The 27500-nt window shown below is 42.3% G+C and overlaps 1 protein-coding gene and 1 long non-coding RNA gene across 2 annotated transcripts in view; both read left to right on the plus strand.

Moving 5' to 3' along the window:
- LOC138980604 (alpha-amylase-like) overlaps positions 1-27500 on the plus strand; it is a 335113-nt gene that overhangs the window by 126076 nt on the left and 181537 nt on the right. The gene's annotated exons all lie outside the window — the stretch shown is intronic.
- LOC138980893 (uncharacterized) lies at positions 10673-17665 on the plus strand. Its single transcript, XR_011460481.1, has 4 exons — positions 10673-10836; positions 14625-14747; positions 15937-16192; positions 17528-17665. It is a non-coding gene; the product is annotated as an uncharacterized lncRNA (long non-coding RNA).

A 27500-nucleotide genomic window follows, 5' to 3' on the forward strand; every position in this document is an offset into this window, starting at 1 on the left:
AGAGAGAGAGAGAGAGAGAGAGAGAGAGAGAGAGAGAGAGAGAGAGAGAGAGAGAGAGAGAGAGAGAGAGAGAGAGAGAGAGAGATACTAACACACGCGTACGCATGCACGCACGCACGTTCGCAACAACATCAATATCGTTGTTCTGTTGTTCCCTTCTTCTCTGTTGGTGGAATTGAGTTATTTTCAAGATACTCTCAACATGCAAAACTAAGCTTCACACTGAAAAATACGCACATTTGTATGGCTATACGATAACCAGCCAGTCAAAATTTAATACGGACGAACCCTAACCAGGTGACAGTCATTATTGAAGATGAAAATGCTTTTAATTCTCTCAGATGCCAGGAGAATGGTTCGGTATAACTCTCACTAACTTTTCTAGCTCTTATTCTTTGAGCGCTTACGCCGCTTCGTTTCTTTGATCCAATTGTTCAAGGTCAGTTTCAACACCTAGGTTACATTTTCATTTCTGTCCTTCGTCAAAGATTACAAGAAATATTGTACCCACTGTAACACCTCACCCTTTTAGAAGAGGGAGAACAAAATGGACAAGTTGTAAACACAAGCAGGGCAACGCAATGGGCGATATCAGTGAGCCAATCAGAGATGGTTTAACAAAACCACATGGTGTTGTTGCGCCGAGATCCAGCCATTGATACGCCCCGTCTTAATGGAGACGTCAGTCACACGGTTGGCCGAGACAATCTGCAACTTCATCTTGGAAAAGGAAATAGGCGAACGATCATCTGTATGACTCAAACAAAAGGAAATATCTATGTGTGCTTACATAGACGCCACGTGCAAGGAAATGGACGCAGACAGACAGACAGACAGACAGACAGACAAACAGACAGACATACAGACAGACAGCCTCGGACAGACAGACAGACAGCCTCGGACAGACAGACAGCCACAGACAGACAGACAGACAGACAGACAGACCGACTGACCGACAAACAGACAGACAGACAGACAGACAGACAAACAGACAGAAAAACATATAGATGAATATGACCGACAGACAGACATACACACATACACAGACCGACAGACCGACTGACCGACAGACGGACAGACAGACAAACAGACAGACAAACAGATAGATGAATATGACCAGACAGAAAGACAGAAAGAAACATGCACACACCAACGGAACGCTTGCATGCAGATAGTCAGAAGGACAGATTACAGACGGATAGGCAGACAGACAAATTCACTCGGAAAGCGAGAGAGAGAGAGAGAGAGAGAGAGAGAGAGAGAGAGAGAGAGAGAGAGAGAGAGAGAGAGAGAGAGAGACAGAGACAGAGACAGACAGACAGACAGACAGACGGACAGACAGACAGACAGACAGAAAGACAGACTGACAGACAGACAGACAGAGAGATACTGAGAGAAAACAAAAGAGAGAGAGAGACAGAGAGAGAGAGAGAGAGAGACAGAGAGAGAGAGACAGAGAGGAATACTATGAATAATATGACAGACAAACAGACAAACAGACAGACAGACAGACAGACAAAAACTAATAGTTCCCAGGGCTGGACCAAATGAGTTGTAAGGGGGGGGGGGGGGGGGGGGGGTTCCTCCTTTTTTGGGGGGGCAAATCAGCGAAGTGGCGAAGCCACAAGCGCGCGCCTGCAAAGCGGGCGCGCGAAGTAGGGGGGTCCGGGGGCATGCTCCCCCGGAAATGTTTTGAAAAACGGTTAAAATCTGTGCAATCTGGTGCATTCTGGGCCTTGTTTTGAGGTTAAGAGCAGCATTGTGGGGGGGGGGGGGGGGGGGTACCTTTTTCTCATCGGATTTCACATTGAATAAAATTTGTTAGAGACACACACAAAATTTATTAAAAAAATAAAAATAAAAACCCCCACTCAAAGCAAGGTATATGCTTTTTTCCAGGGGTGGGGGGTGGGGTTCCGGAACCCCTGGAACCCCCCCCCCCCCCCCCTGGGTCCGGCCCTGGTTCCAGCAATAACCCCAAAGACCAAAAGAACACTGCAAAACAGCGTTTAAGACTTAAGCCTACACAGTTACGTAAATCTGATATCTATACTGAACAGAAAAAAGACAGAACACGAAAAAGAAGAAAAAAAAGAAAAAAGATTTGCCTCCATGCTAACCATTTCACACTTCACACGATGCCACAACTGATTTGTAGCCGTGCGGATAATGTTTCTTCTCGTGTGTAGAGCTCTATAGTGGAGAGGTACTCCGGTGCATCAGTTTCTCACTTGAGACAATCCTGTGGTTTGTCACCAGAGAGAGGGAGTGAGAGAGAGAGAGAGAGAGAGAGAGAGAGAGAGAGAGAGAGAGAGAGAGAGAGAGAGAGAGAGAGAGAGAGAGGGGAGGAGAGAGACAGGGAGAGCGAGAGAGCAGGGGGGGGGAGACAGAAAAAGAGAGAGAGAGAGTGAGAGAGAGAAAGAGAGAGAGAGAAAGAGAGAGAGAGAGAGAGAGAGAGAGCAATAGAGAGACACGCACACAGACAGACGGACAGACAGAGACAGTGACAGAGAGAGACAAAGACGGAGAGACAAAGACAAAGGACAGAGACAGAGGCAGAGACAGAGAGAAACAAGAGGGAGAAAGACAGACAGAGAGGGACAGACAGACAGGTAGGCAGGCAGACAGGAGAGAAATAGAGACAAAGAGACACAGAGAAACAGAGAGAGTGGGGAGACAGACAGACAGACAGACAGACAGACAGACAGACAATCTGCAACTTCATCTTGGAAAAGGAAATAGGCGAACGATCATCTGTAGGACTCAAACAAAAGGAAATATCTATGTGTGCTTACATAGACGCCACGTGCAAGGAAATGGACGCAGACAGACGGAAAGACAGACAGACAGACCTACAGACAGACAAACAGACAGACAAACAGACAGGCTAATTCAGATGGAGAAACGTTCACAAAATTGGACATGGACACGGCACATTTGAAGAAGTCTACCCCCTACACCCTCCTGCACCTCCACTGAGAATCCCCGGCAATTCTCGAATTGCCGCACATGGCAAAACATGAGTTCATTTCTTTTAATTCTACACGCGTACCAAAGAAATAATTATCATGTCCAACACAAGGTGCAACCGCCTGCACGCATGACTTACAATGGATGCTCTCCACGTGATTATCCGGGTATCAACATTTACATGTGTTTTCTACGCATGCAAGAGACTTGCACCTTGAACACGACTACGATTTCCGCTTTATCTTTGCAGACTTTGCTGTTTTCTGTGAATGAAGATTAATTTAGAGTTGGATAAAAGTTCTAAAGTTTAGAGGAGCACAGAGGATATTTGTTCTAATCTAACGCCGGAGGGAGAAATGAGGGGGGGGGGGGGGTGTTTTGCAAAAAGGATGAAATGGTTATGGGGAAGAGAGGTGGGGTTTGGGCGGATGGCTGCGGACACAAACTACATTATTTTGATAGCAGTGCACGAAACGAAATAGTGAAAGAGAGGAAGTGGGGTGGGGATGGAGATTATAGGGGGGGGGGGGGGGAGTGATAAACAGAGAGGTAGGGAGAGAGGAGAGTACCAGCACATTCACTGCAACATCTTCCGCGGGAAAACATGCAAAAAGGGGCGGAGTGACTAGTAGCTGGATATACAACACAATTATTGCTGAACCAGAAAACTCAACCAGAAACGTGCAGAAACGAAGAACCGTGAAACAGACAGACCACGCAGACGAAAAGGTAGAGAGAGGACGAAAGAGATATTATAAGATGTTTGATGGGGTGTTGACAGACCAGCTTTTTTGTCGGTCCGAGGGGGAGCATATCGTCTTTTGTTTCATATTTATTGACCAAGGCCGAAGGCCGCGGTCAATAAATATGAAACAAAAGTCGATATGCCCCCCGAGGACCGACAAAAAAGCTAGTCTGGCAACAAACCATCAAACATCGTTTTTGTCATCATTTTGGTGGTTCAACATTAAGTGAAAAATCAACACAGGGAGCCATGGTTTGACACGCGAGTTCTGTTATTATAATGCATGTTCGGGGCCCCAGCACGTTGTTCAAAGCTGGCGTGCGAAAGCAACTTACTGTGTGTGATTTGAGTTTATAATGTTGAGACAAGTATGTCAGGTTTGAGGATGCGAAGTTCTGTAGGTTCCGACTACAGAGTGGTGTGTGAAACCAACAGTAAGCGCCTTTGAGACGATAGTGCCCTCATGTTGCATTCGAGCGATGGGATTGTCGTATTTCAAACGAGGTGATTTGCTTGCACAGTCAGCGTTGACCATCTCACAACAGATCTGTTATGTGGATTATCGTGCGACGTTCGAGTCGGGGGCAAGGAATCGCAGGAAGCAAAGATGAGTCTTTTTCCATTGTCACCTTTCTTTCCGGTTGTTGGTGCATATAATATTGTGCGGACAAAATGATGCGACGGCGAGTGTTTTTTGCCTCCAAGATTTTGTGGTGTGGGTATTGTTTTGCTCGTTTCATACCCACACCAAAACCTGAAACACACCCCACCCCACCCTCCCCCTCCCTCACAATCAGTCCATGAACACAAACACTGACACACACAAATTAATGATCAAGTTACCCCCCCCCCCCCCCAACCCTTCACTTGCACACCTGCAACGCAGACAATCATATTATTGATATTGAAGCTACGTCAGTTGAGTCAAAGGTCACAGAAGATTTGCATCGTGCAGCACTGCACGAATTGGGTCAAAGGACACAAACGATTTGCGTCGTGCCGCGAAGGAAAGATAATCGCGATCTTGTTTCTCATTGCCTCTCTGTTTTTCATTAGACTTGTCATTCTGCTTGCTCGGCTTTGTCAGATGTCTTCATTTCTTGTTGCTATGTTCTTTGCTTTTTTATCATTATTTTTTATTTGCGCTTAGTTTATCGATACAACGTCTTGTGCACGGGTCAAAATGTGTGTGTCAGGGGTCAATTGGTTTGACTTAAAATTTGACGTTCGTGTTTCTCCAAAGAGATACACGCACTCCATGACATTGTGAGAAGATAAAACATATCGATAGGTTTCATTTGTTTGCGATAAAGCATAAATGTATGACCTTTGATGAGGTAGTTTTGTTTTTTGTTTACATTTGCCAGTTCGTATTTGGAACTTGGCGAAGCAGTGTCGTCTGTTTAGGTCTGGGGAAACGCCAATGAAAAGAGCCGAAGAATCCTCGAGCGTTTCTATTGGGTTTGCTTTTGATTATCCATGTAATAGGGCTTCCTGCAACTATGGTAACCGGGGATTTATTCCCCGGGGAACATGAGATTTATTTCCCAGGTGCTTGTGAATGAAAACTCGTGAAAATGATGACAATACTATTTATCCCATGACCTGCCTCTTTGTCTCTGTTAGCTGAGGAGGTGATTATTCTGAATATTCCATCACAACCATATGGATATCCCATCACAACCGAGTTTCGATCTCAACTGTCATTGGTCATTGTCTTTGATTTCAGAGTACAATTGAATAATTTATAGAGGTCATCTGCATATTCAGAGTTTACAGATGGACTACTTTTTTCAACATACGACTGAAATATTTTGTGGTGTCAAAGTCAATATCACGTATAGGTACAGGCCTACATGTGTCAATATTGAGAAAATAAAGAATACTTCATACGATACGCACATTCTGCATGGATTTAAAGAGCGGAGTCGAGATATTTCGCTGGCTGAAGCGACTGCATGGTCAAAGGCATGTTCAACGAGTATCGCGAGTGGGATCAAGGGACGATACTCCCTAATTTTTACACAGAACCGTGAGAGAGAGAGAGAGAGAGAGAGAGAGAGAGAGAGAGAGAGAGAGAGAGAGAGAGAGAGAGAGAGAGAGAGAGAGAGAGAGAGAGAGCAATCAAAACACAACCCAGTCACCTGGTAGTTCGAAAACTCAATCTGAAACTGACATCGATTGTCGAAGGCATGCCTGCGGTGCATAACTCTGGAAAAGTTGTCGTAGCTGGGAACCCGTTGAGATCCATTCCAACGCCAAAAAAATTATCAGAAGACTCACCATGAAGTCAAATCAAACGTTAGGTTTTCTCATTTGGTTATTTGCTTTGGCTTTAAGTGTATTGCTTCGATTGATAGCTGAATCTGCTTGCAACCGTGCTGTTCAAGACTGTTCGAACTGTCGTCTGCTAGACGGGCTTGTGTGAATCCGAGTCGAGTCAACTGCGGGGTTCAGCGACAAATGAGGGAGTGGCACCAAAATGAAAAGAAGAAGACGAAAAGAAGTTGGAGATACAGTTAAGATATATGGGGAAGAGAAGAGGATGTGAGGTGTTAGATGTAGCCAACCTTAGGTGTTCAAACTCAAGACCGGGACAAAGTAGAAAGCGATGTACCGCGACCGACTCTCAGTGCCGACATACAACTTCCAAGCTTTATTGCTTAACGTCTACAACAGGCGAAGTATTGAAGCTTTGGCTCACCAACATTTCTATCCCCGACTGACAAACAGTAACACTGCATGCGAACTGACTTGGGTCAACGATCAAACCAGCACGGCCCGAACTGAATTTGTTGCGCTGCCATTATCGTGCGCAATTCTGGTAAAAATATAAACCCGGTATGCCGAATTGAGTATAACGAAAGCCGATGTCAAATATACACAGGGATATTTTAAAATGACTTTCAAAATGTAAACGCAGATAGCAGACCTTTTTTATAAGCAATATGAATGACTGAATGTCCACATACAAGTCGAATGACGCCGTCCATTATGCTGACAAATGGGAACTAGCTTTGCGCATGAATCCATTGACATAAATTTCGACTGTGGAGGCTTTTGGCAAGCTGAAAACAGGCACGGGCAGGTTTTAGTGGAAAAAGTAAGTGTTTTTAATGAAAACGTCGGAGTAATGGGATAAATAGCTTACACACCTCGTCCTGAATATCTTGCATGTTTTCCCTCAGGTCGATTTTCAGGTACTACCTCGCCAAAGGCTGAAATCGACCCTCGGGAAAATATGCAAGATAATCAGAACTCGGAGTGTGTAACCTATATAACTATTTGTTTGATGTCTGTTTTCAACTGCACATGCCTATGGAGGGATTCAGTTACAGTTCTTCTCATGTTGTAAATAGAAATATCGCAGCTATCACATGGCGCGAATGCCGTGTAGCATGGCGGTGTAAACATGTACTGCGATTCCGTGAAACATGCTTGCAAATAAAGGCACATTTGAACGGCAATTTGTACGTTTTTGCAACACATGAATGGTAATTCAAGCGTAGAAAGATATACAATTTTTTTTTTTTTATCTTTGACAACACTGATGGAGTGGCCTGGCGGTTAAGACATCGGCCCTGACATTTCGAGGTACGGACACAGACACAAAGCCCGCCTTATACTCACACACGCACGCACGCACGCACGCACGCACGCATACACGCATACACGCATACACGCAAGCACACACACACACACACACACACACACACACACACACACACACACACACATACAGACTCGCACACACACACACACGCGTACGAAATTTTCACTCCGGAGTAAATTTTTCGTGGAGTAAAAATGTCGTGTTACACCGGCGTTTAAATCGGGAGGCTGTTGACACTTATTCCGCCGTTTACGGGCTGTTTTATCGTTTATGAAAAGTCAAAACCTCAATTATTGCTGCCGAAAAGGTCATCGCTTGCTCGGACCGTCGCTGATTTTGTCGCGCAGAAAGGAAACAAAGCCATGTTTGCATTTAGTCAAGTTTTGATTAAATGTGTTAACATAGATGGGGAATCGAAACGAGGGTCGTTGTGTATGGATGTATGTGTGTGTGTGTGTGTGTGTGTGTGTGTGTGTGTGTGTGTGTGTGTGTGTGTGTGTGTATGGTGTGTGTGTGTGTGTGTGTGTGTGTGTGTGTGTGTGTGTGTGTGAGTAGAGCGATTCAGAGAAAACTACTGGACCGATCTTCATGAAACTGTACATGAGAGTTCTTGATTATGATATCCCCATACCTTTTTTTCAGTATTTTTGATAGATGCCTTTGATGACGTCATATCCGGGGTTTTCAGAAAGTTGAGGCCGCGCTGTAACACTCTCATTTTTCAACGAAATTGATTGACAGTTTGGTCGAGCAATACTTGACGAATTCCGGACTATGGGATTGCATTGCAGCTCGGAAGCTTTAAAATTAATGAATGAGTTTGCTCATTAAAGTTGTCATCAAAATCGAATTTTTGCAAACAGATTTAAAAATGATTGCATCGTATTCTTCATCAAATTCTGAATCTAAAAATATATTAAAATGTTATGTGTATTCTATCACGTGAGTCGTGAATTGCTTAGACGGTAACGTCCGCCCCGTGATCGGGAGGTCTTGTGTTCGAACCCCGGCCGGGTCATACCTAAGACTTTAAAATTGGCAATCTAGTGGCTGCTCCGCCTGGCGTCTGGCATTATGGGGTTAGTGCTAGGACTGGTTGGTCCGATGTCAGAATAATGTGACTGGGTGAGACATGAAGCCTGTGCTGCGACTTCTGTCTTGTGTGTGGCGCACGTTATATGTCAAAGCAGCACCGCCCTGATATGGCCCTTCGTGGTCGGCTGGGCGTTAAGCAAACCAACAAACAACCAAATTGCTTAGACTTAAATAAACAATCCTATGACGAGTTTAACAAACGAAACATTGCATAACACTTTAACAAATAACTGTAACGATCCAAACTTTAGCAGGAAGTATCTCTAGTCTGTTGGTAAATTATTCTGAAAGTTTCAAGGCTATCCAACAAGTCATTGCTAAAAAGCGGCGTTTTTTGTCATGATACCCCGGCCCTAAAAACATGACGCAAAAAGTCCCGTTTTTGACCGCTCTTGTGATACACACCCGCAGCAGTAGGAATAGCATAGCACATGAAATACGCAAGATAGCTGAACAAAACAATCAGGGTAGATAATTGATTTGTCTTTCTTCTCTTTCTTCTCGTATGTTAAAGTTGTACAGTTTTGCCTATTGTGATTTTTTGTAGATTTTTCATTTGGCATTTGCGTTTTCGTCTTATCGATTTTGAGGGTACCCTTATTTGAGCGGCGGTCACGTGATCCCTGTAAAAGAAGTCCCAAATCCAAAAGGGAATCCTAATAGTTAAGTGAGCGGCCTTTATTGGCATATACAATTTTAATGAAATAAAACTGGAATTAATGCTTTAATTTGAGGGTGCGAATTTTGTTGCAATAATTTGTTGGTCAAGTTTATTATAAAATGATTGTTTGGATTTGGATAGAGATGTTGTGGCGTGTGCATAACATGATTATATGTACACCACAGTCTCTGTTCCGGTAGCATACACGCAGTTAGATGCGTTACCGCTTTCCTTTTCCTAAAATAAACGAAAGGAAAATGGGAGAAAACTTAAAAAGATCCTCACCTCTTCATTTCTTTACATCCCAAATCCCTTGTAATGTGAGTGTTAGCAGTTATAGGCAGCACACAATACTCCTCCCTGTTTTTTTGTTATGGAAAGCCGATTGGCTCATAACCTATACACGTGTAATAAATATAATCCATACGCGTGTTATAAATAATTCATGCGCGTGTAAGAAATAATTCATACGTGTGTAAGAAATAATTCATGCGTGTGTAAGATATCAGCAGTGCAGTAAAACTTAAATCGGAAAATGTACGACTTGCAAAGCGACACATTTCGTAGCGCTGTTTCCAGTTGGCGCAACTTCTTCTTCTTCTTCTTCTTCTTCTTCTTCTTCTTCTTCTTCTGCGTTCGTGGGCTGAAACTCCCACGTACACTCGTGGTTTTTGCACGAGTGGAATGTTACGTGTATGACCGTTTTGTACCCCGCCATTTAGGCAGCCATACACCGTTTTCGGAGGAAGCATGCTGGGTATTTTCGTGTTTCGATAACCCACCGAACTCTGACATGGATTACAGTATCTTTTTCGTGCGCACTTGGTCTTGTGCTTGTGTGTACACACGGGGGTGTTCGGACACCGAGGAGAGTCTGCACACAAAGTTGACTCTGAGAAATAAATCTCTCGCCGAACGTGGGGACGAACTCACGCTGACAGCGGCCAACTGGATACTAATCCAGCGCGCTACCGACTGAATGTGATATGAATGCTGTTTTTATATGTTATACTCTTACTTTCTCCCAAGCGCAAGACAAATTCTTCTATGAAAATTGAAGCCAATAAAATTTGAGTTCAGTTGAGTTGAGCTACATCCCCGCCCGGCGCAACTTCTCAAAATGGCTACGCTTGAGGCAGTTGATCAGACCCGCCAAAAGATCAACCATTGCATCCATTTATTGCAGTCTGGTAATCAGCCAAACTAAGTTTTAAGAAGATAAGCAACGTTTTGTTGCTTGTTAATCTGTGAAGACGCTGACTAGTGTTTTTCATGTGGATTTCCAGTCCGAGTTTTTGAGTCTCTTAACCACGTGACTCCTACATTTAATACACGTGTAAGAAATAATTGATACACGTGTAAGAAATCATTCATGCGCGTGTAAGAAATAATTATTACACGTGTAAGAAGTAAGTCATACGCGTGTAAGAAATAAAGGTATCTTTCACACGTATGAATTATTTCTTACACGCGTATGAAATATGTATAACACGCGTATGGATTATTTATTACACGTGTATAGGTTATGAGCCAATCGGTTTTCCATACTTTGTCGCTACTACGCACGAAGCGAAAGGAGGCAGCCTCCCTCCTGTCGCGTGGTGGCGCCAAAGGGGTTATGGTCTCATTTGTTTACACAATCGTGACATCTCTGTGTACTCTACGGTCTCTGATTTGGCTTCATGAAACTACACAGAGGAAAAAAGTGATGTACCAGCCACAGTTTTGATAATTCTGCGCAGCAAAAAGGAGGTACGTTTGATATATTTTTGATATATGGTATCCACCAAAATGTCCACCAAAATACCCGTGTGACCTGGAATATTAGGCCGTGAAAGGTGGATGGAGCGCCTATAGGCTGTTGATCTACTGGCCGATGTGAATGCGTGATATATTGTGTACACAATTCCATCTCACACGGCATTAATAGGTAACATGCGCCTTGAGTTGCCTTGTGTGGTGAGATACGTGCGCGATATAAATCCTCGTAAATAAATAAATAAAAATATGTTTGATATATATGTCGTTCGTTGTGGGATTACTATAAGTTTTCTAACAATTATAAATTGTGGACAAGTTTGTGCTCGCTTGTGATCTGTTCTGTTTACCTTACTAGTGTCTTGCTTTACTTGTTCATGTAAGAATAGGAACAAGAGAATGCGGGTGAGACTAACAAGAACGAGATAACAATGAACATGTACTCACCAAAACACGAACAGGACCGGTTTCGAAGTTTGTCTTCGTCAGCTACAAGAACGCCGAGGCGTGATTAACCATTTAAGTCAAGCGATTGCACTGAAATACGCCTGGATCTCTCTGATTTTCTTTGTCAAACAAGGGGGGGAGAGAGAGAGAGAGAGAGAGAGAGAGAGAGAGAGAGAGAGAGAGAGAGAGAGAGAGAGAGAGAGACAGAGACAGAGAGAGAGAGACAGAGAGACAGAGAGACAGAGAGAGAAACAAAGATATAAAGTTGAAAGAAAAAAAGCTTGAAGCAAAATCTGTACTGTGTTTGGGGGAAAGAGAGTCGCGAGGTGATGTCATAATCTCATATTGATATGACGTTAGTTTATCTTGATTGGCCAAACAGAGTGTACAATCAGTACCTGCTGGAAGCATCATTTCCTTTCAATGCATTTCTGCATTTTATGCAAATGTTCATCGTCAAACACCATAAACTATATATGTTTGGAATCAGCAAATGACACGAGAAGGAATAACAAGTCGCGTAAGGCGAAATTACTACATTTAGTCAAGCTGTGGAACTCACAGAATGAAACTGAACGTAGTCCGCCGCTAGTGCAAAAGGCAGTGAAAGTGACGAGCCTGTTTGGCGCGGTAGCGATTGCGCTGTGCTTCATAGCACGCTTTACTGTACCTCTCTTCGTTTTAACTTTCTGAGCGTGTTTTTAATCCAAACATATCATCTATATATATATACGACTTGTGTCTGTGTGTGTGTGTGTGTGTGTGTGTGATTGATCGCCATGCACGGCCAAAGTTCTCGATGGATCTGCTTCAAATTTGGTGGGCTTATTGACAGAGACCCCGGACACAACCTGATCGATGAGATATTTCAACACGTGCTCTCAGCGCGCAGCGCTGAACCGATTTTCGTTTTTCACTGCACGTTACTATTTTTAGATCTCCCTTCCTTCGTGCGCTGGCGTCAATCGATATTCCCGTTTGTACGTTTATATTTAGAAGGTCACTGCACGTTACTATTTTTAGATCTCCCTTCCTTCGTGCGCCGGCGTACACCCGGCAAAGCCGGGTCCCCGGCGACGGCCGGGTATTCGGCTCTACTTCTTCCCGGCGAAGCGGGTAATCATCTAGTATCTATATGTTTTTGGAATCAGGAACCGACAAGGAATAAGATGAAAGTGTTTTTAAAACGATTTCGGAAATTTAATTTTGATCATAATTTTTATATTTTTAATTTTCAGAGCTTGTTTTTAATCCAAATATAACATATGTATATGTTTTTGGAATCAGAAAATGACGAAGAATAAGATGAAATTGTTTTTGATCGTTTAATAAAAAAAATAATTTTAATTACAAGTTTCCGATTTTTAATGACCAAACTCACTCATTAGTTTTTAAGCCACCAAGCTGAAATGCAATACCAAACCCCGGGCTTCGTCGAAGATTGCTTTGCCAAAATGTCAATCAATTTGATTGAAAAATGAGGGTGTGACAGTACCGCCTCAACTTTTACAAAAAGCCGGATATGAGGTATTTATCGAAAAAATGAAAATTGTCCGGGGATATCATACCCAGGAACTCTCATGTCAAATTTCATAAAGATCGGTCCAGTAGTTTAGTCTGAATCGCTCTGCACACGCACACAGACAGACAGACAGACAGACAGACAGACAGACAGACACACATACACCACGACCCTCGTCTCGATTCCCCCCTCTATGTTAAAACATTTAGTCAAGTTTTGACTAAATGTAAAAACAAGTCGCGTAAGGCAAAATTACTACATTTAGTCAAGCTGTGGAACTCACAGAATGAAACCGAACGCACTGCATTTTTTCACAATGACCGTAGTCCGCCGCTTGTGCAAAACGGAGTGAAACTGACGAGCCTGTTTAGCGTGGTAGGGGTTTCGCTGTGCTGCATAGTACGCTTTTCTGTGCCTCTCTTCGTTTTAACTTTCTGAGCGTGTTTTTCATCCAAACATATCATATCTATATGTTTTTGGAATCAGGAACCGACAAGGAATAAGATGAAATAGTTTTTAAAACGATTTCGGAAATTTAATTTTGATCATAATTTTTATATTTTTAATTTTCAGAGCTTGTTTTTAATCCAAATATAACATATGTATATGTTTTTGGAATCAGAAAATGACGAAGAATAAGATGAAATTACTTTTGGATCGTTTAATGAAAAAATAATTTTGGTTTAAACAAGTTTATTCAATAAATTCCATTGGTACTATTACCGCATACATGAAATAAGGAACATGGAGCACAACAAGCTAGGCTTATGAGCGTACTCTTAAAAGCAAATGAAATTTGGCGGACGATTTTAATATAACAAATTTGAAATAATGTCAAAATAATAATGGTAAATTATGGTAGACAGACATGTAACAATAAAAGGAAAAAAATAATTTTAATTACAAGTTTCCGATTTTTAATGACCAAACTCACTCATTACTTTTTAAGCCACCAAGCTGAATTGCAATACCAAACCCCGGGCTTCGTCGAAGATTGCTTGGATAAAATTTCAATCAATTTGATTGAAAAATGAGGGTGTGACAGTGCCGCCTCAACTTTTACAAAAAGCCGGATATGACGTCATAAAAGACATTTATCGAAGAAAAGAAAAAAACGTCTGGGGATATCATTCCCAGGAACTCTCATGTAAAATTTCATAAAGATCGGTCCAGTAGTTTAGTCTGAATCGCTCTACACACACACGCACAGACAGACAGACAGACAGACACACACACACACACACAAACACACACACAGACACACGCACATACACCACGACCCTCGTCTCGATTCCCCCTCTACGTTAAAACATTTAATCAAAACTTGACTAAATGTAAAAAGAAGAAATCAGCAAAATGTAATAAAGGAAGGGCGCTGATCTTGTTAGTTTTCGAAATAAGTGTGACATGAGGAAGAACATCCCGAACAATCCCTCTATTGTATACTTGCCTTTCTTACGTCATTTGTAAAAGATAGCATGCACAATTAACGCAAGGAGATTGTTAAAGTAAACAATGACAGAAGTACAGGGAAAGCCCGTGTGTCCTGGTTTTTAAAAAAAAAAATCCTGTCCTTTAGTCTGTCTAAACCATAAACATGTTTATGTCTGCTTGTCTGTCTGTGTCTGTGTATGTGTCGCCCCTTTTGCCTGTCAGTGTGATACTAAAACCCATACTGAGTCGTTGACTCTTGATCAGGATTGTGTATATCGCTATAATAAAGTCATGATGGGACTAAAAGGGACATTCTGCTGTTTGTTCAACTCATATCATTCTCTTTTCTTTCTTTCTTTCTTTTTATATCAAAACTCAGCTAAAGGCCCACTTTTTGGTTGCAACGTTACCATGGCTACATACTTCACCATGCTACGGCTGTTGACAACGGTGGTCATATTTGCGATCGCCCAAGCAATGTCGGCGTTGACATCCGAACAACGTATGTGTGAGATTTAAGGGCAGGAGCTACTTCAAATACACTTTTTTCTCTTCCAAGTAATTTGACCACAACATTCATAAAACATAAACATAAAAAATTTGTATTCAAATTTGGTGTGCCTTTGATTCAATGTATGTAGAATAATAGTATATGATCAAAAACTAAATTTGCTCTTAGATTGACTTAGTAAAAATTATTAAATGAAAACAAAAAATTGTTATGGATGACAAGATAATTTCAAAACTATTCATTAGAATGATTTGGAATTTTGCAGAAATGTATACGACATACTAATAGATGTTTTGATCGAAAGGATTAGCTCTAGGAAGGACAGTTAAAGAGATACACATTTTCGATGTTTTGAGACATTTTGTACCCACAAAGTCAACATTTAGAAAAACAATATCTAAAAATGTTTCGAACAAATCAAATATAAACATCTTACACACGTGTAAGCCAATTTTAGTTCAAATGTGGGGAGTAGTTTTGAAATTAGACTGTCATCCATGAAGTAACATGATTCCATTCATCGCTTGTCTTATTTTTTAGTTAATAATTTTTGCAAAGTCATTTTAGAAATAATCTTTTATTTTATCATGTACTATTATGTTCCATACATTGCAGCAAATGCACACCAATTTTTAACGCAAACAATTTTGTTTCAAGAATGTTGTGGTCAAATGAAAAACGGTGTATTTTCATGTTTTGCTCCTGCCCTTAATAGAGGAAGAGTGCTATGATCGTGCCATTCTTGAGTGTGAAAGTTCTCATCAATGTCAGCGTAAGTATTATTCAGTGTTTGATCTTGTATCAGGTTAACAGTGGAAGAGTGCGATGATCCTGTTGTTCCTCAGGGTGAATGTTGTCCTTAATATCCTCGTGAATGTTAGTGCTTGATTATGTATAAGGTTAACAGTGGGATACTGCAATGATCATGTCATTCTTGAGGGGAAATGCTGTCCTCAAACAATATCCACAACTCTTGTAAGGCAAGGTTTGTAACTGAAACTAAAATTACTCAAGGCACATGTGACCATGTAACGTCTGCAAAATCGATTTTTGTCGTTAGTAATTACTTTTTTGTTTCAGAAAGTGTCGCACAAAATAAAGGTATAGGATCGGGAGGAAAACATAGGGTCGGTCTGGGATTCGGAAGCATTGAATTTGTTTTTCTTGGTCTAATTCACAGCCTCGCCACCCACCACCACACCGTCACCGCCTACTACTACACCATTTATCACTACCACCCATAGGAGGTTGTCGGACATTCCACGGTGACCAGCTGTACCCAGGACAGGAGAAGATTTATTATGACGATGGGTCGTGCACTGTTTGCTCGTGCTCGCGGGGCGGAGAGGCGTCGTGCTACGTTGCTGACTGTCTGGTTCCAATGTGTGTAGACGCCTCCAAGCCGTCTGGGGAATGCTGCGCTACGTGTCCTAATGGTTGGTGATGTGCTGTGGTACATTCATGAAGTTAAATTGCAGGAGGCCTTTTTCTTTTAAAAAGAATAGATGCATACATGCGCTCATGAAATTGAAATTTCATCCAGAATAAAATGCCTCTGTGCGACCTTGTAAGGTCAGTGCGTTTACTTTGAATCAGGAGGTGTTTTTAGTTTTTGGTGGGATTTATCTTGTTTTACAAACAAAATGAGTCCTCTCTGTTCGGGGCTGTACATCAGCCCGTCCTCAGAGTCCGTCACTGAGGTCTGCCTGCAGAAAGACTTTCAAGATAGGCCCAGGCCCATCCCTGCTCCCTCGTTTCCATCCCGATAGTTCTCCACCCGGTTTCCTTTGGTCTCGGTCTCTCTCTCTCTCTCTCTCTCTCTCTCTCTCTCTCTCTCTCTCTCTCTCTCTCTCTCTCTCTCTCTCTCTCTCTCTCTCTCTAACCGGCACGGTTGGCCTAGTGGTAAGGCGTCCGCCCCGTGATCGGGAGGTCGTGGGTTCGAACCCCGGCCGGGTCATACCTAAGACTTTAAAATTGGCAATCTAGTGGCTGCTCCGCCTGGCGTCTGGCATTATGGGGTTAGTGCTAGGACTGGTTGGTCCGGTGTCAGAATAATGTGACTGGGTGAGACATGAAGCCTGTGCTGCGACTTGTGTGTGGCGCACGTTATGTCAAAGCAGCACCGCCCTGATATGGCCCTTCGTGGTCGTGGGCGTTAAGCAAACAAACAAACAAACAAACTCTCTCTCTCTCTCTCTCTCTCTCTCTCTCTCTCTCAGTCTCAGTCTCTCTCTCTCTCTCTCTCTCTCTCTCTCTCTCTCTCTCTCTCTCTCTCTCTCTCTCTCTCTGCGGTGCACAACACAGAACTGGGTGCCACCCACATTGTTTGGGAACAAGCCGCAGGGTCTGAGTGGTTGGAATCACACACAATAATCAAATTTCAATCAATCCGACCCCACTGCTGCGTACCTATTCGGGTGGCACCCAGTTTCGCTTCGAGCACATGAACCCCTGGAGTCCAGGTAAGAGCAACTCCGGGTGGCGCTGTACGAAAGGCATGCCCAACCTGCCTCCATCTGCAAAACGTGATCTCAATTACGTTTCTTTTGTTTAGCTTGATACATTTTTTGCGTACCTTTTGTTTCACCTCAATAACACAAATGTGTGTTTGTTGTTGTTTATTGTGTGTGTGTGTGTGTGTGTGTGTGTGGGGTGTGTGTGTGTGTGTGTGTGTGTGTGTGTGTGTGTGTGTGTGTGTGTGTGTGTGTGTGTGTGTGTAAGTTGTTTTTTGTGCGTGTTTTTGTATGACATCCTCCGTATATGTCTTGCAGGGCGCAACTGCAGGATCCCGTCGACAGGGGAGGTGATCAGTGCTGGACTTCCTGTGTATCGGAACGGTATGAGATGCGAGTGCCCTCCCCAGAGCCACGCCTTGCCGGGAATCCAGCGGCCCGAACACTACACCGCTGTCTGTAAGGAGGTTGCCACTACTACGCCACCTTTTACCACCATCCCCTAGTACGGTCCTAACTTTACTAAGCCGACCACCGCTCTGTAGGACCACTCCTGCGCTTAATATTTCTACGACTGCTCTGTAGACTGATGAGATTGCATTTCTAATCTGACTGCATCATGAAAATTCTACATGTCTCTTTTGAGTTGGGTTTGAATTTGTGTGTGTTATTTTTTGGGTCATCTTAATAGAAGATTGCTGGAAATAACTCTTTCTGGCTGTTATGGGTTGTGACAGAGTCAATACCCCGCTCGCTAGTGATTGGCCTGTAATGTCACGTGGCTAAGCATGCCTAATAGTTTCCAAGAGTATTCACTCTTTCACAACACAAACCGGCAGAGTTATTTCTGGAATTCGGCTATTACTCTCTGTACTCTTTGTTTAAAAAAAAACCAAATGAATAAAAATGACTGGGTATAGCCTTAGGGAGTTAAGCTTAGTGTGTGTCCTCAAAAAACTGTTCCTGGGAGAGAAATAATGGATGGACGGACGGAAGGATGGTTAATTGGGCAGGTGGTGAGTATGTGGTTGAATAAGGGTGGAAGGTTGGATGGATGGATGGATGGATGAATGGAGCAATATTACATGCAGTAGTTAAAAAAATTAGAATACGCATCAATAACGACAAGAAAACTATACGGATGCTTTAAATGCAAACAGATACATGCACGCATTCTCGAATAAGCTTGCAAAAGTATACATCCTCTAAAACACTGTGCACAGAGATGCGTGTAACACTGAGCAGATCTGCATATCTCCGTTATTGGCGGGGGCCGTACGAGCATATCCACGCGACATCCTGAACTCAGGTAAAATGAGTTACTTCCCTTCTGGTCTCATTTATCCCTGACAGATGCCTTTGTTTTCCTTCTCTGGAGAGGAAATCGATATTTTTTGTTTTTACATATTTACAGCTTTTCGTAATGTGTTATTGATATAAGCAGATTCGCGATCGTCGATGATGATTTTTCATGGTGTTGTATAATTTTTAAATTACAAAGGAATTGTTATGACAGTTTCAAGCGAGCTAGACTTGCCTTCTTAGTGCGTCGTTCAGGAGTCTTTTGGTAAGCAGGGATTCGGTAATATGAGATTCGATATACAGTGAAACCCGGCTATATTGAAGTAGGCTATATTGAAATCCCGGCTATATTGAAGAATTTTTCAGGTCCCGGCTGAAGCTCTACTTTTTCTTTGTTAAAAAATGTTGGCTACATTGAAGTCGGCTATATTGAAATCCCGGCTATATTGAAACAAAAATTCAGCCCGCGGGACGTTTTTACCTGGCTATATTAAATGACTGCGCGGGCGCCGAATGATATGACACGCCTCTGTCAGCGCAATCAGTTGAGGAAGGGGAGAGGCCAGATCAGCATCAACTTTCGAGTTAGGAGGTCTCTAATAACAATTACAGTCTAACCAGGGGCGGATTAGGGGGGGGGGGGGGTTACAGGGGTTCCGGAACCCCCCACCCCGGCTGTCAACAACAAAAATTAAAAAAATTAATACTAACTTTAAAAGAAATAATGAGTGGCTGCTGACACCAGTTGATCATGTTTAAAATCAAGGATAAGCCATACATTGTTCATAAAATAGCTAAAACTCTTCAGCTTCTGGGGATCTACAAGGGATCTACCCCTGGACCCCAGGTTGTAACCCCCCCCCCCCCCCCCCCTGGCTTAACTGCTCCGCCCCTGCTAACAATGCCGCGGGCCTCTGACAGCTACGCCATGTAGTCTTGTGGTGCGTAGATCTCCCCGACTTAATTTCTCTTGTTCATGCGAGTAGTTTCCCTTTGTACACTAGCAAAAATGGCTGCAAAACAAACAAGTCGCGTAAGGCGAAAATACAACATTTAGTCAAGCTCAGTCGAACTCACAGAATGAAACTGAACGCATTGCATTTTTTCCGCAAGACCGTACACTCGTAGCATCGTCTGTCCACCGCTCGTGGCAAGGGCAGTGAAATTAACGATCCAGAAAAGCGCGGTAGCGGTTGCGCTGAGGAGGATAGCACGCTTTTCTATATCTCTAGTCTTTTTAACTCTGAACCTGTTTTTAATCCAAACATATCATATCTATATGTTTTTGGAATCAGGAACGAACAAGGAAAAAGATTAAATTGTTTTTAAATCGATTTCGGAAATTTAATTTTAATCATAATGTTTATATTTTTAATTTTCAGAGCTTGTTTTTAATACGAATATAACATATTTATATGTTTTTGGAATCAGAAAATGATGAAAAATAAGATAAACGTAATTTTGGATCGTTTTATAAAAAAAATGATTTCAGATTTTTAATGACCAAAGTCATTAACTAATTTTTAAGCCTCCAAGCTGAAATGCAATACCAAAGTCCGGCCTTCGTCGAAGATTGCTTGGCCAAAATGTCAATCAATTTTATTGAAAAATGAGGGTGTGACAGTGCCGCCTCAACTTTTACAAAATGCCGGATATGACGTCATCAAAGACATTTATTGAAAAAATGAAAAAAACATCTGGGGATATCTCACTCAGGAACTCTCATGAAAAATGTCATGAAGATCGGTCCAGTAGTTTACTCTGAATCGCTCTACACACACACACACACACAGACACAGACACAGACACACACATACACCACGACCCTCGTCTCGATTCCCCCCTCTATGTTAAAACATTTAGTCAAAACTTGACTAAATGTAGAAAGGGTGAGTCTGACAATTAAAAGAAAAATCGAGCTTATTCAGAAGCTGGAAACTGGCTGCAAAAAAAGAAAGGAAGTAGCTGAGGAATATGGAATTTCGGCAGGTTGTGTGACCAAGATTGTGAAAGAACAAGTCGCGTAAGGCGAAATTACAACATTTAGTCAAGCTGTCGAAGTAACAGAATGAAACTGAACTCACTGCATTTTTACAGCAAGAGCGTATACTCGTAGCATCGTCAGTCCACCGCTCGTGGCAAAAGCAGTGAAATTAACAATCCAGAAAAGCGCGGTAGCGGTTGCGCTGAGGAGGATAGCACGCTTTTCTATATCTCTATTCTTTTTAACTTTCTGAACGTGTTTTTAATCCAAACATATCATATCTATATGTTTTTGGAATCAGGAACCGACAAGGAATAAGATGAAATTGTTTTTAAATCGATTTTGGACATTTAATGTTAATCAAAATGTTCATATTTTTAATTTTCAGAGCTTGTTTTTAATCCGAATATAACATATTTATATGTTTTGGGAATCAGAAAATGATGAAGAATAAGATAAACGTAGATTTGGATCGTTTTTTAAAAAAAATTATTTTAATTACAATTTTCAGATTTTTAATGACCAAAGTCATTAATTAATTTTTAAGCCACCAAGCTGAAATGCAATACCGAAGTCCGGCCTTTGTCGAAGATTGCTTTACAAAAATGTCAATCAATTTGATTGAAAAATGAGGGTGTGACAGTGCCGCCTCAACTTTTACAAAAAGCCGGATATGACGTCATCAAAGACATTTATCGAAAAAATGAAAAAAGCATCCGGGGATATCATACCCAGGAACTCTCATGTCAAATGTCATAAAGATCGGTCCAGTAGTTTACTCTGAATCGCTCTACACACACACACGCACAGACAGACAGACACACACACACACACACACACATAGGTGGTTTTACAGTCATTTGGGGTCGGCTGTGTATCAAAATGCCATCTTGCTCAAAACACAGGCATTTGGGGTCTCTTTTGTTTTAAGTGTTAGAAAGTTTCTTAAAACTTCAATGAGCGTTAAATGCCATTTTAAAGTGTGAAAACTCATTTCAGGAGGTTATTACATAAAATGCAACCTCCAGCGTGATTTTTAGAAAAACAGACATTTGGGGACGATGTTTGCTGTACAGCAGTGAAATGGGGACGTATGTGTACACAAAGTGCAGAGCTAGAATTACGTTATCGGTGCTATGAATGTTTTAGGTGTTAGAAAGTTTGTTAAAACTTCAATGAGCGTTAAATGCCATTCTAAAGTGTCAAAACTCATTTCAGGAGGTTATTACATAAAATGCAACCTCCAGCGTGATTTTTTAGAAACAAACAGGTATTTGGGGACGATGTTTGCTGTACAGCAGTGAAATGGGGACGTCCAAAAGTGCAGAGCTCCCGCAGAGCTATATGAATGGTTTCATCACATACATGGCGCTAGGCGACATATGTTGTGAAAAATTTTACAAATCACGTTTTTGCGCCCGATATTTTCTTGTCATCTCCAAAGTCAAGGGACAAACACGAAATTCCTTGACTTTTGGGGTAGCGCGACTCTGTTAATTTTAAGAATTAAAAAAAAAATAAAAATCATTACTAGGATGTCCCATCGTTGGGAAATTCCGGTCGCTTCCTCCGAGTGGAAAGCTAGCAGTGACAGAGTCGCACTACCCCAAGTCAAGGGATCTATTAGTCCTGTTTCGCCGTTATCCCAATTCGCCCCCATCCCATTTTGGCGACATTTCTCAAGCCAAGTGTCATTTTACCACCATATCATGTACCATTAGCTCCACATCCCATTTTGGCGCAATCCCGTTTGGCCGTTAGCCCATTTCGCCCCCATCCCATTTTTGCGACATTTTACAGGCCAAGTGTCATTTTACCACCATGTCATGTACCATTAGCTCCACGTCCCATTTTGACGCAATCCCGTTTGGCCGTTATCCCATTTTGCCCCCATCCCATTTTTGCGACATTTCATAGGTTATGTGTCATTTTAATGCCATTCTAAAGTGTCAAAACTCATTTCAGGAGGTTATTACATAAAATGCAACCTCCAGCGTGATTTTTTAGAAACAAACAGGTATTTGGGGACGATGTTTGCTGTACAGCAGTGAAATGGGGACGTCCAAAAGTGCAGAGCTCCCGCAGAGCTATATGAATGGTTTCATCACATACATGGCGCTAGGCGACATATGTTGTGAAAAATTTTACAAATCACGTTTTTGCGCCCGATATTTTCTTGTCATCTCCAAAGTCAAGGGACAAACACGAAATTCCTTGACTTTTGGGGTAGCGCGACTCTGTTAATTTTAAGAATTAAAAAAAAAAAAAAATTCATTACTAGGATGCCCCATCGTTGGGAAATTCCGGTCGCTTCCTCCGAGTGGAAAGCTAGCAGTGACAGAGTCGCACTACCCCAAGTCAAGGGATCTATTAGTCCTGTTTCGCCGTTATCCCAATTCGCCCCCATACCATTTTGGCGACATTTCTCAGGCCAAGTGTCATTTTACCACCATATCATGTACCATTAGCTCCACATCCCATTTTGGCGCAATCCCGTTTCGCCGTTAACCCATTTCGCCCCCATCCCATTTTTGCGACATTTTACAGGCCAAGTGTCATTTTACCACCATGTCATGTACCATTAGCTCCACGTCCCATTTTGGCGCAATCCCGTTTGGCCGTTAGCCCATTTCGCCCCCATCCCATTTTTGCGACATTTTACAGGCCAAGTGTCATTTTACCACCATGTCATGTACCATTAGCTCCACGTCCCATTTTGGCGCAATCCCGTTTGGCCGTTATCCCATTTTGCTCCCATCCCATTTTTGCGACATTTCATAGGCCATGTGTCATTTTACATGCCATTCTAAAGTGTCAAAACTCATTTCAGGAGGTTATTACATAAAATGCAACCTCCAGCGTGATTTTTTAGAAACAAACAGGTATTTGGGGACGATGTTTGCTGTACAGCAGTGAAATGGGGACGTCCAAAAGTGCAGAGCTCCCGCAGAGCTATATGAATGGTTTCATCACATACATGGCGCTAGGCGACATATGTTGTGAAAAATTTTACAAATCACGTTTTTGCGCCCGATATTTTCTTGTCATTTCCAAAGTCAAGGGACAAACACGAAATTCCTTGACTTTTGGGGTAGCGGGACTCTGTTAATTTTAGGAATTAAAAAAAAAAATTAATTACTAGGATGTCCCATCGTTGGGAAATTCCGGTCGCTTCCTCCGAGTGGAAAGCTAGCAGTGACAGAGTCGCACTACCCCAAGTCAAGGGATCTATTAGTCCTGTTTCGCCGTTATCCCAATTCGCCCCCATCCCATTTTGGCGACATTTCTCAGGCCTAGTGTCATTTTACCACCATATCATGTACCAATAGCCCCACATCCCATTTTGGCGCAATCCCGTTTGGCCGTTAGCCCATTTCGCCCCCATCCTTTTTTTGCGACATTTTACAGGCCAAGTGTCATTTTACCACCATGTCATGTACCATTAGCTCCACTTCCCATTTTGGCGCAATCCCGTTTCGCCGTTATCCCATTTTGCCCCCATCCCATTTTTGCGACATTTCATAGGCCATGTGTCATTTTACCACCGTGTCAAACCACTAGTGCCACATTCCATTTTGTCGCCATGCCGTTTTGCCGTCATCCCATTTTGCCGCCATCTCTATTTCGCGACATTTTGGATTGTGGCAAAAATGGAATTTGGCGTAAACGGAATGTCTTCCTAGTTGAATAACGCAGTATAGTAGTATAGTGAGGCTTGGCAAGAAGAATAAATAAAAAATGTGATGGCGGCCAAATGGGATGGTGTCAAAATGGGATGACGTGCTATTGTTATGACACGGTAGTAAAATGACGCTTGGCTTGTGAAATGTCGCGACAATGGGATGGGGGATATATGGAATACGGTGAAACGGCATGGCGGCCAAATGGGATATGGTGTCAAAATGGGATGTCGCGCTATTGTTATGACATGTTAGTAAAATGCCCTGTCACGTAGTCTCAATCCAAATTGGAAATCCATAGCATCATCATTATAATCATCCTCATCTCATTAATCATCCAAAATTATAAATTTTATAAAATGACGCTTGGCTTGTGAAATGTCGCGAAAATGGGATGGGGAAAAAAATGGGACGGCGGCAAAATGGGATTGCACCAAAATGGGATGTGGATCAGCCACTAGATTTTCAATTTTAAAGTCTTAGGTATGACCCGGTGTGACGTTTTCATCTTTCGCCGTGTTGATATTTCGATTTTCGGCCTCGTTGATCTAGTATAAACTCTACACTGAACAAAAAAAAACACCCTTCGATAGTACTGATGAGCGACCTTGTGTACCTTACATTCATGGGGCCAAATTTGTCCAACCAATTATTTTATTTAACTTAGAAATTTGATTCATCCTAAAATGTTTCCCTTCTTACTCAAGGGACGTAACCACTCGGTACACGTTTTCGAAGAATTCGATTTTGGGAGTGAAATCTATTTAATTTCACAACCAATTTTTTTCACATGCAAGAAACTGACATGCTTTTCGTCCATAAATAATTTCTCTTCTTAATTTTACCAGGAAACAACATTTCGGTCTCGAGTAAATATCGAGGGGGAAATATGTACACAGGCGAAAGATGAAATCGTGACACCGGCCGAGGTTCAAACCCACGACCTCCCGATCACGGGGCGGACGCCTTACCACTAAGCTAATCGTGCCGGTTTACCCTTGAGTGACAGACGGACAGACAAAAGAATATACAGACAGACCGTAATTAACACAAACACACACACTCAGCAGAGCAAAGCGGTATAACACACAAACTCAGCAGAGCAAGGCAGTATTACACACACAGACTCTGCAGAGCAACTAAGTCGGTGACACACAGACACAGTTATTTGGGGACGATGTTTGCTGTACAGCAGTGAAATGGGGACGTCCAAAAACCGATAGCTCTGCGCTGTGCTATGAATGATTTCATCAGTTACATATGGCGCTAGGCGACATAAGAGTATTTCCAATCCAGTCAGTAGCTAGCATTCACGACCCTGACAACGGATGGTTTGAGTCTGATTTATGAGAATGAGAATGAGGGAGAGAGAGTTGTATTAAATTGAATTGAATTAAATTGAATTGAATTTATCTTTCTCTTAACACTGTAACAGAACAAGAAATGCTAAAATGGTTTTTTTCCATCCCGCCCTCGCCCATTGAGTTGAAATAGAAGTTAACCACATTATGTTTGAAAATGTTCCAGTGCTTTATGTACAATAATGTTTCAATACAATCATAGTGTATTAACATTTTACCAGTATCAGCTGCAAAATAGAAGTAGTGCTTTACAAGTTTCGAAAGAGAAACAGCATGTAATGATACGTAAATGGTGTACAGCAGTGAATTGGGGACTGTTTCCCAAACAGCAGTCAGATGGGGTCTGGTTGTTGTACAGCAGTCATTTGGAGGCACAAGCTAAAACTGCTTCAGAGATGTGTGTTTTTCATTGGCTTTGATCTCCGCTGAGAGGGAGAGAGTCAGAAAGAGCGACATAGACAGATAGACAGAGACAGAGAGACAGACCGAGACAACAAAGGAGAGGTTAAGGACACCCCCTTACCCTTGAGTGACAGACGGACAGACAAAAGAATATACAGACAGACAGACCGTAATTAACACAAACACACTCAGCAGAGCAAAGCGGTATAACACAAACTCTGCAGCAAGGCAGTATTACACACACACACACACACACACACACTCTGCAGAGCAACTAAGTCGGTGACACACAAACACAGGTATTTGGGGACGATGTTTGCTGTACAGCAGTGAAATGGGGACGTCCGCTGTGCTTGTTTGTTTGTTTGTTTGCTTCACGCCCAGCCGACCACGAAGGGCCATATCAGGGCGGTGCTGCTTTGACATATAACGTGCGCCACACACAAGACAGAAGTCGCAGCACAGGCTTCATGTCTTACCCAGTCACATTATTCTGACACCGGACCAACCAGTCCTAGCACTAACCCCATAATGCCAGACGCCAGGCGGAGCAGCCACTAGATTGCCAATTTTAAAGTCTTAGGTATGACCCGGCCGGGTTTCGAACCCACGACCTCCCGATCACGGGGCGGACGCCTTACCACTAGGCCACCGTGCCGGTATGGTTTGAGTCCTATTTATGAGAACGAGAATGAGGGAGAGATGATTGTATTGAATTGAATTGAATTAAATTGAATTGAATTGATCTTTATCTTAACACTGTAACAGAATAGGAAATGCTAAACTACTTTTTTTTTCATCCCGCCCTCGCTCATTGAGGTGAAATAGAAGTTAACCACATTATGTTTGAAAATGTTTCCAGTGCATTATGTACAATAATGTTTTAATACAATCATAGAGTATTAACGTTTTACTAGTATCAGCTGCAAAATATAGTAGTAGTGCTTTACGAGTTTTGCAAGAGAAGCAGCATGTAATGATACGTAAATGTGATACAACAGCGATCAAAGTTCAAGTCTGAAGGTAGGCTCTGAGAAGTGTAACCAGTGCATGCAAATCCTTGGCGATATGATTTATCTCAATAAGGTACAGTGTTCGTCGCACATCCGCAGGCTCCTCAATAAATGCCAGTCGTTCTGATTCATCATAACTCATGTCTGCTTTGTCCCTGAATAACGTCCAGTACAATGTTTCAGCTTTGGTACAATCGTAGGTGAACATGAAGTCATCTGATTTTGCAAGCAGCTGTTTGGATGAAGCATTGTACACCATTCTAATCACTTTCTTTCGTGTTCTGGGGTTCGTAGTAATTTCTAAAGCAAGTGCTTTTACTTCCCCTAGACTGTACTCCCTTTCCAAAGCATCCTTTTCAGCTTTAGTCAACTGCTTTTCCACTGGTTCCTCTGTATCACTCTCTGACGTAAAATATCTGTCCTTGTCACTGTCAGTGGCCACGCATGTGGAGTCAACGGATTGCTGCAAGGCAGGTTCCGTCAGCTTGGATGGAATGTGGCTCCGTGATTCACGTGCTTCAATGTTCACAACACAGCTTGCCTCGCTGT

The sequence above is a fragment of the Littorina saxatilis genome, linkage group LG11 (genome assembly GCF_037325665.1).
Source record: "Littorina saxatilis isolate snail1 linkage group LG11, US_GU_Lsax_2.0, whole genome shotgun sequence".
NCBI classification, from domain to species: domain Eukaryota; kingdom Metazoa; phylum Mollusca; class Gastropoda; order Littorinimorpha; family Littorinidae; genus Littorina; species Littorina saxatilis.